Source organism: Vanessa cardui, chromosome 1 (genome assembly GCF_905220365.1).
Source record: "Vanessa cardui chromosome 1, ilVanCard2.1, whole genome shotgun sequence".
NCBI classification, from domain to species: Eukaryota; Metazoa; Arthropoda; class Insecta; order Lepidoptera; family Nymphalidae; genus Vanessa; species Vanessa cardui.
Window position 1 is genome coordinate 8433921 of NC_061123.1, and position 15674 is coordinate 8449594.

At 29.8% G+C, this 15674-nt stretch overlaps 1 protein-coding gene and 2 non-coding genes across 6 annotated transcripts in view; 2 read left to right on the plus strand and 1 right to left on the minus strand.

Moving 5' to 3' along the window:
* Nucleotides 1-748: 748 nt before the first annotated feature.
* On the minus strand, nucleotides 749-820 carry Trnah-gug. The gene has a single exon. It is a non-coding gene; the product is annotated as a tRNA-His (tRNA).
* Nucleotides 821-1109: 289 nt separating this feature from the next.
* Nucleotides 1110-1181, plus strand: Trnah-gug. Its single transcript has one exon. It is a non-coding gene; the product is annotated as a tRNA-His (tRNA).
* A 5680-nt stretch (nucleotides 1182-6861) lies between these two features.
* Nucleotides 6862-15674, plus strand: part of LOC124531036 (galanin receptor type 3) — a 64807-nt gene continuing 55994 nt past the window's right edge. For 2 of the 4 annotated variants that reach the window (XM_047105469.1, XM_047105478.1), the window contains exons 1-2: nucleotides 6862-6950; nucleotides 7293-7369. The gene's annotated coding sequence lies outside the window, so the exon portion shown is untranslated. The other 2 variants (XM_047105451.1, XM_047105460.1) reach the window with 1 other exon arrangement.

A 15674-nucleotide genomic window follows, 5' to 3' on the forward strand; every position in this document is an offset into this window, starting at 1 on the left:
ATTACCTTTTGATAATCTACTTTTAAACTTCTGATAGATTATTATGAATAAGACCGAACTTTACTTACGCTGACGCTTTGGCCGCGGCGCGTAGTCAAAATATTTTTAAACAATTTTGCTATTATTTTTTATGAGGCAACTAATATTGTATTTTATTATAATGAGTAATATTGCATATAATATATGATATTTAGGACCAGTATCGGTAATGATGACGTATCATCACCTTTCTTTCTCTCGTTCCTTCACAATCATAATTTACTCAATATGTATCTATGTAACTCGTAGACACTTGCCACCTATTTATTAAATGATAAATATTTTGTAATCATTTTTTGTGCTTTTGTATGGTCAAGGGTTACAGCCTAACGTCAATACTTTGTACTATTTTGATCCAATTGAAAGGGTAAGTACTCCAGCTAAAGGCGGAAGGAACATAAAATCCTAGTTTCCGAGGTTCTTGGCATATTGGCGATATAAAGAACAGTTAGAGACAAAACAGTGTAAAATTTCATTTTTAAACAGTTTTCTTGGAGTCTGATAATATTTATGGGCGTTGGTGGCCACACACTAGAAGGTACAACGCAATTTAACAGTACATATAGAATACAGTTTATTTATAATAAAAAAATACTTTGCATTGACTATGACTTTTATTTAAATATACCTTACGAATAAAATAGGAGCTTCACTAAGACAGTTATTCACTGTCGTGTAAAAAATAGACTCCGCCATGACAGCTTTAAGCTGCCGTGACCAGGATTCGAACCTGGGTTACTACGGCCACAACGTAGGGTCCTAACCACTAGACGATCACGGCTATCGGAGCAAGTAAGAGCAATGCTTAAATAATCCATAACATTCATCTGAAACTAAACTCATTTCACTTTTTACCTGCGGCAACGACGCATTGACAATAACGTTTCGTAAGATGCTCTACTTTCGGCACATTTTACTTTTTTTAAATTACCGTAATTTGATACTACAAAATGGAAATGAAACAGTCTCTCTTTATAAGTTTGTTATTCAAATGCAATTTAAATTTAGTCGTTTATTTTAAAATGTAAAAACGTTTGCGTTTTTAATAAATTAAAATATCAGCTCCGATAGCCGTGATCGTCTAGTGGTTAGGACCCTACGTTGTGGCCGTAGTAACCCAGGTTCGAATCCTGGTCACGGCAGCGAATAGCTGTCATGGCGGAGTCTAATTTTTTTAAGTAATCTAAATTACATTATTGTATTTTCTATCTGATGATTAAGTCGCCGAGTAAATATCGTAAGGAATGTTGTTCTAAAAGTCGTGTGGAACCTGAATAAGAAAAAAAATATATGTATGTTAAATTCATAAAGTTCAAAAAGTTATGTTATATATTGTTATGTGGTAAGAAGTAGTTAGTTGAGATAACTCACAAGAAGATATTTGGTAAAGTTGTAAGTAAGAAGCATTCAAAGATTATTTACCTTCATTATTATTGGATTAAGATAAGTCAAAAATTTAATAAAGCTGGTTTTGTCTCCCTTTTATCAGAACGAAATAATAAGGCTTAAGAGTTGCTTAGACAATATTAAAAGCATTTGTAAAAGATTACGTTTCGATTATTCTAGGAGTCTTTAAATCTGTCCAATGAGAAAACTCAGACAGAACTTAGTTAAATAAAGAATTGATTGGAGTAGGTAAATCTAATTTAATTTGCGAATAATTGCTTTTCTAACTGTTAATTTGAAGTCTAAGCGCTTTATGTATTTTCATTATGCTGTATTTATAACAAGACTAAAACTGTGAAGCGGTTACTTATTCTATATTAAAATTCCATGCAGGTCTAAGATAGACCCGATCTAAACCTATTCACGAATATAGGTCGTTAAAAACTAATTATTTTTTGTCTATAACATATATCCGCAACATTATTATATTCAAGATATTTTAATATAAAATCCTTGAAATTAAATGGCATGACTGTTCATCGGGCGGCCATGTTTGACGTTTACGGGTGCGTTCAGGAACTGTGTTAAATAATAATTTTGGGCCAGGGTTTCGTAGTTAGGTAATTATATACAGGATATTTATATTTTTATTTTTTTACTTTTATTTATGTTACCCGAGCGAAGCCGGGTTTCAATCTAGTAATATTTATACTTAAACACACTACATCTTCTGGTAAGTATAAGTTTTCTATCATTGGTTTAATTGTCATTAATATGTATTCCTCGTTGAGCAAGAAAGCTATTTAATTTATACATTAGTATTACGTGAAAGTTGACCTTAAAATCATTTGATGTCAAGGATATCAGAAATTCCATACATTGCTAATGCATTACCCTCTGAAATAAACATACGCTTTTAATGTTTGTCACAATATGTTATAGTCGTTCGTTTTTAGTAATACAAATGAAATATAAAAGGAACGTTTTATTTTAAGTAATGTATTAAACATAATTCAATTTCGAATATTATATATATCGCAACATTTTATACTCGAAATTTGGTACTAATCAAAATGGATCAACAAAGTGTACCTACATATTTTTTAATAATTTTAGTTATGTAAAAAAATTGTCAAAAAGTTTTTATATGTTGGCCGTTTTGAAATAAAAATAATATATTTATTATTTAGATTGATATCTCACCAGAACCGAAATTCAACTCAAAACAAAAAAAACGTTTGGTCGAACTTTTCAATAGTACTAAGTTTGTGAAGGTTTGTAAGTAAATATGAAATCAATAATATATTTTATTTGATGTCTAAATACATATTCATACATACATATAAAAATGTTATATTTTGTGTCAACATTCTTTATTGTATAAATATTATTACAATTAATTATAAATCGGTATACAAAAATGTAAGAATGAATAGTTTTCTTTAAAAAAGTTACCGTCGTAGACTTTTAACTTTTCGGATGTATGTACATTGTATGTATGTATGTCATCCGTTCCATACATTATATTCAGGTTTTAAATGCGATCATACGAGTACCTTTATTTTATTATTTTATCCCACGTTTTATGTGTCTTTGTCGAAAGCTTATGGGTAGCTACGCGCAGCTTTGCACATCAATTGTACGAGTTTTCCTAGTTTATTAAGCTGCATTAATTTTTATTTTGACTACAATGAGTACCATCTGGGCATATTTTTTAAAATGATATACAATAATTATATAAAGATTTCACCCATCCATATTACATATAAACGCAATCATGTAAAATTGTACGCAGCGCAAACATCTTTACCAAACGTTTTCAAAAAAGTAAGGTAGTATTACGGTTTCTGTTAAGAAAAATGATTACATGTGTATTACTTTATAGATAGATAGAATATAATTTGCTAACTTTAAAAAAAGTAATAATAATATTCTCATGTTTGAATATCGGTGGTCCATCTTAAAGACTAAGGTTGGTGAGTAGGTAGAGATGCATACTTTATGTTCTCACTTTATCATATTTCATGATTTGCATGAGTGTTAAAACACATTCAACTTTTTAACTCCAGGCTGCTATTGAAAATACTTAATAGAAAATATGTACAATATTATTCCTACCCCGGATTTGAACTCAGGCCCTTCGGATTTATAGTTTAGATGGTCGCCGTATTACGAACAAGGCACTCATTGAAATATTTAGTTTTGTAAGCTTCTAACAACTACAATTTGCATATCATGAAACTTCCGAAAACAGTTTCATAATATTTCTGGAGTTGAGTTCTGTTAAATAGTTATTTATGCTCACAGCAGCTTCTTTACGCGTTCGCTTCCATGAAAGGTGAAATGTTGATAATATTAATAATAAATATATTATCATATAATGATATTTTTATAAGTGGATTCAATATTTACGATTACGTCATTTGTTTTTGTGAAGTGCGTCGTCTATAAATATAATTTGAAAAACGCATCAAAAATAAAGGTTTTTTTTTTATTAATTTAGACGTCCAACATTATGTGTATCAATCCAGTTAATTTTCATAAATGACCACAAGTAAGATTACATTAATTGCTGTACATTGCAGTAATATGAATATCTGAAAAATATAAATAAAAAATGACCTTTGCTATAATAGTTTTTAGGATCATTAATTAAATCGGAATTGTCTTATAAGTATTTAATATCTGATCAATTTCAAAAGTCTCAATGATATTGCATTATATAATATAGATTAGCACTACCTATTACGGTATCCTATCACGTCTAAGTCAATAAAAAATAGTGCGGGTTTTAGTGCGACACCTCTCTTCCTAAAAACTTATACGACTAAGTGTATTCGTGTTGTGCTCTAACGAATGACACTTCAAAATGATCGATCAGATGAAGCTTACTTAAGATGACGGGTTTCAATGGACCACTTAAAATATAAATTTCTTAAAATCCTTTCTAAGTGCTTCTTTACATTAAAATTATAATAAATAAATAAATAAATAAATAAATATGAGACAACATCACATACATTACTCTGATCCCAATGTAAGTAGCTGAAGCACTTGTGTTATGGAAATCAGAAGTAACGACGGTACCACAAACACCCAGACCCAAGACAACATAGAAAACTAATGGTAATCTACATCGACTCGGCCAGGAATCGAACCCGGGACCTCAGAGTGGCGTACCCATGAAAACCGGTGTACACACCACTCGACCATGGAGGTCGTAAATTCAAATGCCTGTATAAAATATAGAGGCTTACCATTATATATTAAACATAATTGTAGTATACAAAATTCTCTGAATTATAAATTACGATAATACGTATGGTTTAGGCTTCGTATTGATAATAATAGTTAGTCAAAACTATATTACATACAACATATATATTCAATATTAAAATTAATTGAGAGAAGTTCCCTCCGGAGGATTTCAACGTCTTGTCTATTCCTTCCTAATTCAACCCAATTCTGTCACAAGTGACGTGCGATGTAAAACGCGTGAGTAAGTTTTAACCCATTTGTGAAATAAGTTTAGTGTTGAGAAAATAACCTATATTGAGAATACATAAAACATAAGTACAGAAGTAATAGTTTCCCACTGTTATAATATAATTGACAAGCATATATAAGCAATAATAAAAGAAATATTATAATAATGTTTTTAATTTTATTTTACTAAAATAGGCCTAGGTACCAGCCACTCTACTGCCCGCTCGACCGTCACAAATCTAATACTCTTCAATCTCTTTTCTTTTTAAAAATTGCTAGAATTGTTTAATACTATAAGACGTACCTATTCTCCCTTTGTGTTCACATTTTTTAAAAATACCAAAAGTTACGAACTATACAAAAGAAAACATTGCCTTACCAACTATTCGACGTGGCTACATTGAAATTAATAAAAAGTTGACTATTTCTTATACATTTCAAATTCAAAGGTATGTAAACATTCGTATAGTCTCTACTTTGTAAGAAAAATCAAGTAAAACAGAAAAAACCTCATCTCAACTTTAATCAATTATTTTCACTTTAACTTAAACGCTATTGGAATTTCGAATTTTTACTAACGCGTTTTGAGTGGCTATTAAAATTCAAGATAAATAAATATGTTTGCTTTTTAGAAGCGAAGCTAAATCCGATAAAAATCGGCATTGAAAATATTTATCTGCTATAAATCCTTTTCAATTCCACATTCGTCTATAAATTGCCACTAGACTAAGCTGCTGAGTTCTCCCCGAACAATCCTTAAACGTTCTATATTTTGTTTGCATAAATGTCATTCAACTTTTACATTCTTTTTTATTTAGATTGAACGATTTTTTTATCGGTTCTTCTTAAACACATAAAATGCCAATCAATCTGGCATTGGCTGCGAACTTGTATAAGATAAGCATTTTCCATCAAGAATCCTATTTAATCGACCTTCTTCGGAGTGTTTTTCTGTCACGAAATGCGAATAAACATATGTTTTTTTTATTAAAGTATTAAAAAATATTATATGTTTTCTAAAAAAATCTTTAATCTGTACTAATTTAGAACTTTCCTTGATATATTTAGATAAAACCAAAATATTTCATTTTAAATAATACAAAAACTTAACGATCATTTCCTAAGTTTATGGTATTTATGGTATTTATGGTAGTTATTTTAAAGTAGGATGGCCCCGATAGAATAAAATAGACAAACAGAAGCACATAATCGTTGTCAACTTAATTTATACGCATAAGCAAACTCAACTATTACTATTACATTTATATAATACTGTCCTAATTTATACGCATAAATAAAAAATAATTTTTAAAAGGTTTCTAAATAAATGTTGTACACAGTTAAACATTTTAAGATCGAATAACAGATAGTATATGACTTGTACTCTAACCACGTACTAATAGTCCGTAGTTTGCTTGTTTTACACTATGGGTGTGTTTATCGATTTGAAATATTTATTTATTCCGTGTACGATCTGCAAAATGTCTTGCAGAGCTAACAACCGGTGTTTGAATTGCTCGTTACTGTTATGACCACATAATATGAATTTCATTCATTAATATCAGTTTTGTGGTATCGAAATTGGGTTATGTACAATTATGTAATATCAATATTTTAGTTACTTAACACGTTAAAATTATGAATTAAATAGGATGTTATTTAATATTAAGCGACGCTAAAATGCGTGTAACTTAATTCAAACACATACGTTCTGATAACAGTTTATTAATTAATAACTAATATTTAATTGAAGCGAATACTTCCTAATAGAAAAAATTAAAACATATTTATGAGTACTGTTTCCTAATAAAGGTTATTCAAACAAACACATCATAGTGTATATATACATATAATAAAAGGTACATTCTTTCCGCATCATTACCCAGGCCTTGTAAGCTCGCCCACTCGTCTAACACGTCAAAATTGCATAATCATAATCTGTGTCGAATCAACTCATACGAGTAAGTCTGTCAAGCGTGACCGATCCATGTAATACGGTCTTAATGGCAAAGAAAAATTAGGCGCCGCTCACTGGAAAAGTACGATAATCATCGTTTCAGAGGGTTTGTTTACAAAAGTCTGAAAGTATGAAAAAGCCTTATCCTAGCCTTCCCGTTAGTGCAATCGCGACCGGCATCGAGAGAGGACGCGTATCCCGAATTTTCGTTGTTTACGTAAAATCGTATAGCAGACGCGCGAAAATAAATTATTTACAATTAGATAAACAAATTCGGATCTCGCTTTCGGGCTGTTCAATTTCTGTCTACGTTTTGATGTGTTTTGATTTCTGAAATGTAAACTTTTTTGGCGTCGTTGAACTATTTGAAGATAAAGCTAACTAAAGTCCTAATCCTTAGTGTAGCTGTTTCATGTTTCCACAGCAACTAATTGCGATGCAAGCGCGCTGGATCATGAGAAGTTTCTACCAAAAATCCGCTTGTGTTGCTTTTGTTGGTCGGTGAGTGTTTGTTTATTTTATATGCAAATTAATACAATTGATTATTATGCAAATTGGACTTGGATACTTTGCATCATAAAAGGCTTATTACTGTGCGAAAGGTATTAAAAACGACAAATACAAAAGTGTTAATCGAATGGTATTGATATTGCATAATTTTTATTAAAAAAATGTCTATTAGACATATGTATCATTGTGTCTTTTTATTCTAACATATTAAGATCAAGACATCATAAGACATATTTATAATTTTTTCAACTATAACTGTACCAACATATATTTTTTTAAGTCCTTCAAACCTCAAAACGATACTGCGTAAAGTTTATATATTATCTGTTATACTTTATAATCATCTATCACTAGACCATAGAAAATAAAAAAATATTATAAACTTAGAATCTTACGCTAAGAGTTTAGTTCTCTAAATGGCAAAATTACTCTTGACCTTTAAAGTAATTAAATACTTACTTATTATCTTATTATAGTAAAAGTTTTGCTTTTATATAAAAGTAGATAGGTAACCTTGCAAAGTTGCAGTTGTTTATCATGCAATCTTATAATATACAATTTTCAAAATATTATCTTTATTTATGTAAATATGAACACGCATTAATTTATTTTCATTTAAATAGTATGAAAAATGTCCTTGTTACATTTATTACCTTAAATTGTAATCCGTATACAAATGAATCTAGAAAACAGAAGGCTGTGCTACAGCTGTTTGTATTTATCGGAATTTAAATACTTAGAACATATTCAGATATACAGTATCCGTATACTATTAGTATCAGCATATGAGACTTATCTTATTAACACAAAGTCCAACTGCTTAAGGTGTTGTACATAAGCTTTTTTACTTATAATACCATAATCGCCCCTGGAGATTGTGTCCTTTCATTAATAGAGTAATTCTTTATCCCTAAAGAAAAATGTGCTCTCGTATCCATCAGAGCCTTACGTATGTAATATAAATAGTGGTAATGTGGATATTACGAGCGTTAGTATTCTTATTCTTTTAACAGATATATATTCTTTAATACAAAATATAATGTTTATCAATTGTTGATAAGTCATAATTTTATGAATTAACACCAAATCAATTATCTTTAATTAATATGTTGTTTATGTATAGTCATTGAAGATTACTTGCAAATTTTCGGCTACGAAAAAGCGCGAAACGTATACATAAATTAGTACGAGGACCATTAATTTGAAATAAAGCATACCACATACTTATTTCTAATTATTATTATTTGGCACATGATACAAGTTACATTCGAAGAAAAAATGTATAACAAGATTGTCATATTCACTACGATCTATTTGTATAATTCTATATTTCATTTTTACATCTGAGGTGTTTATTAACAACGAGATGTATTATTTTTTAGATGTCGAAAGGAAAATGAAATAAATAAAAGAAATTAGCGTTTAAAATAAGTGTATGTACTTACTGACTACGGTAATTTTTAACGTAAAACTAACTTTATTTGGGTTAGCGATGACGACGAGCTTTGTATAATTAATTACGATTGAAATTCGTTTTAGGTTCGTTTAATATTCAATCGGAGTACTCAATTTGTTCCCGAGATTTTAGATATGTCGCTTACGGATTAAATTATAAAAAATATGGACGAACGAGTTAGCTCTGCTTTTTCATTTGATCCTACTTCGGATATGAAAATAATATTTCTTGGCTATTTCCTAAGAAATTTATTATTCAGCCGCATAAAGTATGCAAACGTGATATATATGATAGTTTATACGAGTTTTTTATACGCTCATAAAGAATAGAAGTAATCGCCTAAGAGAAATACATATAGCTGAAGTAAATATTACAATCCGATATTTTATATAAGCCTTTAAAAAATATTGAAGAGAAATATCCACATTAAAGTTAAATTAAAATAAACGTAATTGATAATTAATACTCTGTTATATAAATGTACGTCAATTGGAACATCAAAGGATACCATCTTGCCCGCTGACCTCTATTTTAATAACACCTAAACAGGTACTACGAAGTTCTCTATTTTGTACTACGAGTACGAGTTGGGAATACATTTCCGTAAACAAGTTGTTTAATCATCTATCCGCCTTAACTAGTTACACGTCTGTTGTATGCAGCTAGATTTATATGTAGTTTACATACAACTTAACTTGCGCGACTGAACATATTCTCATCAACGGAAGAGAGAAACAAATGAAAGATACAATACTCATATAGTACATTGGAACATAGACGTACTGTGTCTAATTATTTATTTATGAATAAATTAATTTACTAGTTCGTGTTTTGAACATGAATATTTAAATAAAACAATACATGATTAAGCACCTTGACGTCACAATGCACCGCAAAATCATTGTTAACTGATTGTGTCCTAGTTTTCATCGGGCTTTAGTACGCAATTCAGACCAAACGAACCGATATGAACAGTTCGTCTTTGAGGTTTTATCTTTAATGCTTGGTCTATACCCTTGACATTGATTGCAATTGCGGTTCTACGGATTTAAGACCAGATAATTCTTTATTAAAATAATTTCATATTAAACGTGATGTAAGTTTAACACATTTAAAATTTATAACATCTATCATCTATTATATATACTTTTCAGTTAGGTAATCAATACACCAACTATTGCTATAAAATTAAATTGTATATTATATATAATAAATAAATATAAATAAATATGAGACAACATCACAAACATTACTCTGATCCCAATGTAAGTAACTAAAGCACTTGTGTTATGGAAAATCAAAAGTAACGAAGGTACCACAAACACCCAGACCCAAGACAACATTGAAAACTAATGACGATCTATATCGACTCGGCCGGGAATCGAACCCGGGACCTCGCAGTGGCGTACCCTTTAAAAACCGGTGTACACACCACTCGACCACGGAGGTCGTCAAAATATTTTACATATATTTTTAAAGTAAGAGAAAAAAATAAAGTGTTTTATAAATTTATTGTTATATGTGTTATATTTTCAAATATACAAATGAGAAACCACCACAAACAATTTGTTTGTAGCAGAACAGCATTTGACCGAATAAATTGAATGAGTGAACAATAGCTCGAATGCTTCAGGACCGTGAAGCGAGTATTGTTCCTAACTAACCAGTCCAGTTAGATCACTCCGTAATGAATTTGAAATATGTGGGTTAATTAAAATCTGAAATAAAATAAGTAAAGCTCTATTAAATACTTAAGAGAATACTTTCATTACGATAAAGCTTTCAAACCTCCGCAACGCACGGGCACATTACGCTCGTGTTTTGTATTAAAATAAATTACATTTTCATTTCATAGTAAATTTATTTGTAAAAAAATACTAACATGTACATTTACTAAAAGTACACTGAATTTAAAAAAAAAGTAAAATAAGTTAGTTGTACTTAAGTTTTTTTTCGGTTTTTTGATAGAAGCCACATTCAATGTCGATAGTAACTTTAAAACAGTCAAGAAAAGTTTTATAATGCCTCAAATATGATAAATGAACTCAATCCAAAGCACTTTTGAATCCTTGCAAAAGCAATAATAATAAAGTAGAGTAATATTTTAAAATCGAATTGAGTTCTAAGGGTAAAGCATCAAAATAAAACTTTTCTGATTTAAAGAGGTGGGAGAAAAAATAAAAATAAAATAAACAACTAATTTCCATCACGTGTGTTCTGTTTGCTTAATTGTTGTCTCACTTTTTTAATCATTTAAATGTAAAAAATCGTACTTATAGCTTATGAGTACATATCTTATGTTTACTGACTGCCTTGTACAGAATATCCACGGCGTTGGAACTTAGGAGTCGGCAATTTAATAAAACTGCATCCATTAATATATCGCGCTAAGTGAACCTTCTTTTATACTAATTAGTTTGTGGTTCAGTATAATTGTTTCAAAATATAAGAACAACAGAGTAAGGAGAAACAAAAGCATCAGTCAATACCAACCTAATACGAAATAATTAAAACCATAGCTGAATATGAATAATGATGTTGTTCGCACCGAAGCTTCCTAGGTTAGTTATTTTACGTTCGATCTTATATTTAATAATAATTATATCAGGTATAAGATAAACATATAATATTCATAAAACAATATTTGCTATATACCTACTAAATTTGGATGTTTTGTTTGTAATGTGATTTTATATTATAATTTAACGTTTAATCGTACAAAGATGCCATCGTTGATGACGCACTTGTGTGAGCATTCTTATCCACATAGCGGCCCCAAAGTCTAATTAATAAATCTACTTAATGGTTTTATAGGCCTTGTATTGCTACCTTCTGGGCGTAGTAAACAGCATCAGAACTCTATTTCTTAAGCAATATTTTGTTTTTTAGATTTCGTTGAGTGAATTTCCATATTTTCTATGTTTAAGTGACGACTGACGACTTCAGGTTCATTGCATCGCCTTAGTGGCTTTTGCACTTCTATTTTCTGAAAATTGAGCCACGCCGTCTCGGCGCACGTTTACATTGTGCTACGGATATGAATTTATTAACGCAGCCTTTGTATGGCGTAGGGAACATTTTTCGTAATTCGTTTTAATATTCCGAAGCCTTTATTAATAGCTTTTTAAAAGGTACAATATGGCAAATCATTGACGAGATTTGGCCACACGACATAATATAACTTAGTATATCCATTCCAATTAATGAGTTATTTATATTGCTCAGGTTAATAATTAATTTTGGTTTCTAACAGTAGCATAATATAATAAAAATGCTCAATCATATATTTTTTATAACGGTGGATGTGCCAGAATACCGTTTATGTGCGTACCTTGCGTAGCCTCGCGTTACGACGCGACGGCTAGCTACGGCTATCGTAGGTATTCGTATTAAGAATTAATGTTACGTCGAGACATAGGTCATGGAGGATGATTGCAATTCATTAACTTAAATTTTATTTGTTTTCTCACTTTTTGTAAGTCTTATTTATTATAAATATTGAAATGCAATAGTTAGAAGTAAAATAAAATTATAAGTATACGAGTACGTATTTTGTTTTCTTATTATTATTTATCACAAAGGATAAAGGCATATAAAATACACATAATAAATACAAAATATGCGTTAATTTTTTCACTTTTTTTAAATAAATGTTTAGTTAACTTATTAATTATAATATTAATATTTTTAAAGTATTAAAAAATATTTTTTCATTTGAAGTATAACAATATTTTACAAAATACGTCTTCATTTTGACGTAGTAAATTCAAGGGCTCACGATAAACTTGCGTCATAGAAAATTTGTCTGGAGATGAGAACAATATTATTGCTTTTCTAATAGGATTCATCTTCATTACTTAAGGAGTGTACAGTCTTGTTCGTACCTTAAATTTTTTTTCTTCCATTCGGAAGATTACATAAATAAAATACCACAATATTTCAGTTAATCATTAATGAATTCTGTCATTTTCATATTATAAATATTTTGTACTTTCACATTACACGTGAACCAATTATTGCAATCGTGATTGTTTTCTTTTATTTCGACTTGTTTTATTAATTGTACATAACATTCGTTTCGTTGGTAATTGTTCATCAACTCTGCCGCGGTTGTTGGAAAATGAATAATGACCATCACAACGTGTTCAATATAATTAAAATAAACTGTCTTTGTTAATTATTACAGATTTTTTTAGTGGAATTTTCACTATAAATACAATTCTTAAATCATAAACAAACATTAAATTAAAGATAACCAGTAATAAACCAGAGCACTTTGATTTTTCATGCACTTTATTATTATTATTCACCTTGTATTCTTCAATTAAAGGAAAACATCTTAAGGGAATGTACATCGTATGTATATCTGTCACATGTGTATCCGCACTGAGGCAATTACATTAATGGTGGCATTAATTCTAATCCTTGTCTTCAATAGGAAAGGAGGGCATAGCTTCGAAGCAAAAAATTAACCGCCGCTTTTGGTGAGGATTTGATTAGAAACAGTATATTTAATTAAATGTTGTATAATTTTTTTATCTAATTGTCAGCGGGTATTATCTTTCCTTTTGTGTGTAGGCATCCTCTGAGTTACAAAATGACGCATCGGAGCGCGAAATTAGAGACTGTTTGTCTTTGTTTTGTAAATAAAATTATACAAATCCGAATGGGGGTCTTTCCGAAGAAAATGCAAACATTTTGTGAGAACTTTGCTAATTTGTTAATAACTTTTGATAACTATTTTTACACGATGAATGGCGATGATAATGAATTCCCCCGATGAGTTTCCCACACGTTGGCCATACTTGACGATACATAGCCAATTGAACAGGAGATATTATCATCTCTTCACCTCAAGTGATTTAAAAAAATAGAAATTGGCATTGCAATGATATTACTATCAATAAGCGAATTTCAACTATTAATAACATATTTTTTATAAGAAAATGCCTGTAATTTTCTAACGGTCAAACGCCGAGCTTGAATCTATGGTCTCGGGATCTGCAGCTTTTTATACAATCCACAAGAATAATAAGACAGCTCGTTGATATGTTATTGAGTTTTTATTACAGTATTTAAGAATATTAATCATTGACAATAACACGATAGAAAAAAAAGTATTGTTATCGGGGATACGATCTCCTATAAACTTTATAAACATAATTATTTGAATGGACAGATCAAATATCTCTGTCGTGCAGAACAGAGAGATATATGAATAATTGATTTATTTAAATGTTCTATCCTTGATATCTGAAATATGAATGAGATTGAATGAATGACAAAATATCGTTTCATGAAAACGTTTGTACTTTGTGGAAGTGTTTCGGGAGACCTATACAAAAACCAAATATATATAATCAAATCTATGATATAATACTGCAAATTAAGATACCAGCAATGAGCATCATTGCAAAGTCAAAAAGACTATAATGTAATCGTTTTACTCGACTCTACCGTATTTCTCTCGTCAGAGTTATAATATTAAGATTGTATGTTTTGCATAAAGTAGGTTTTGTTAATTAGTTTAGTTTTTCAGATTTATGTAAAATCTACAATTGATTGTTGATAATTGTCAAAAATCCAAGTAGTCAAAGAGTCCAAAGTTCATTTGCTAAAAATATAAAGATGCTAAAGATATAAATAAAGTTTGTGTTCAAATCAAGTGTTCAAAATGTAAAATCTCGTATATCTTCAGAACAGTCGGAATACAAATATTATTTTTGAAATGTAAGTCACAATAACAGTATTTATTACATAGTATCTTTAATTCAACTATTTAGACGTATTTTTAGGATTATTAAAATACACTCGAATAAATACTTGAAAAAATATAGACTGCGCATGCCGTAAGTTGCATTTATTGAAGTCGATGCAAGAAAGAAGACATTGTTTGATATGACAATACAGATATTGTCAAACTATGCAAACAAAAACTCCACAAAGTTGTCTCGGGTCTGATTTTAGTAATAATTAAAATAATTTTCCTAACCAAGAATCAACATTTTTTAATCATACGACCGCCTTGTAATCTTCTCCACATCAATATCTTTTAATTTAAATTTTTAATATATTATCTTTTCGAATCTTAAAGGTCACAGTAAATTTTTCAATTCTATCTATTACATAGAAACGTCTATAAATCTCTACCCTTTTCTATGGACCGAGTATAAAGTTGAAATTGATATCTGCAAGCCCTTGGAGTAGTGTAAAAAATAAAACTTCTAAGTCATCATAATCTAAAGATACGGCAGTTTATCCCACAACTTTTGATACTCACAAGGAATAAAATCGCAAAGGACACTTTTGGGCTACTTTTCGTTGACAATGAATCATGAAATTTGGCAAGAAATAATATCATCTAGTACAAATAAAAGAAAAAATCTGAAAACTGTTTGTAGTTATACTATAAAAAAATAATTGAAAGATTTATTCCAGTCATGGACCAATTGGACCTATATGTTAAATAATTACATACTTACAAGTATGTACGGTAGTAGTTAGATTAGATTTTTCTCGGTTTATTTTAAATACTATCATGAACATTATTTTTTATCCCTAGTGAAGTCGAACTGGTACCTAAAATTACCTTTAATTTAAATTATACTTATACAGGGCGGATATCCAACGACATCAAAAGTAAACACAGATACAACTCACATCCTCGGAAGCTGAATATTTGTAAAGACTATACGATTTAAATAATTTAATGTATTCACATCGTTATATAAGGCCACCATAAAGGTTCTGGGATACAACAGAGTACCGTATCAAAGTTATTTGCATATATTCTAGTAAACAAACAACCAAGGGATATCCCTTTTTGCATATTAATAGTGA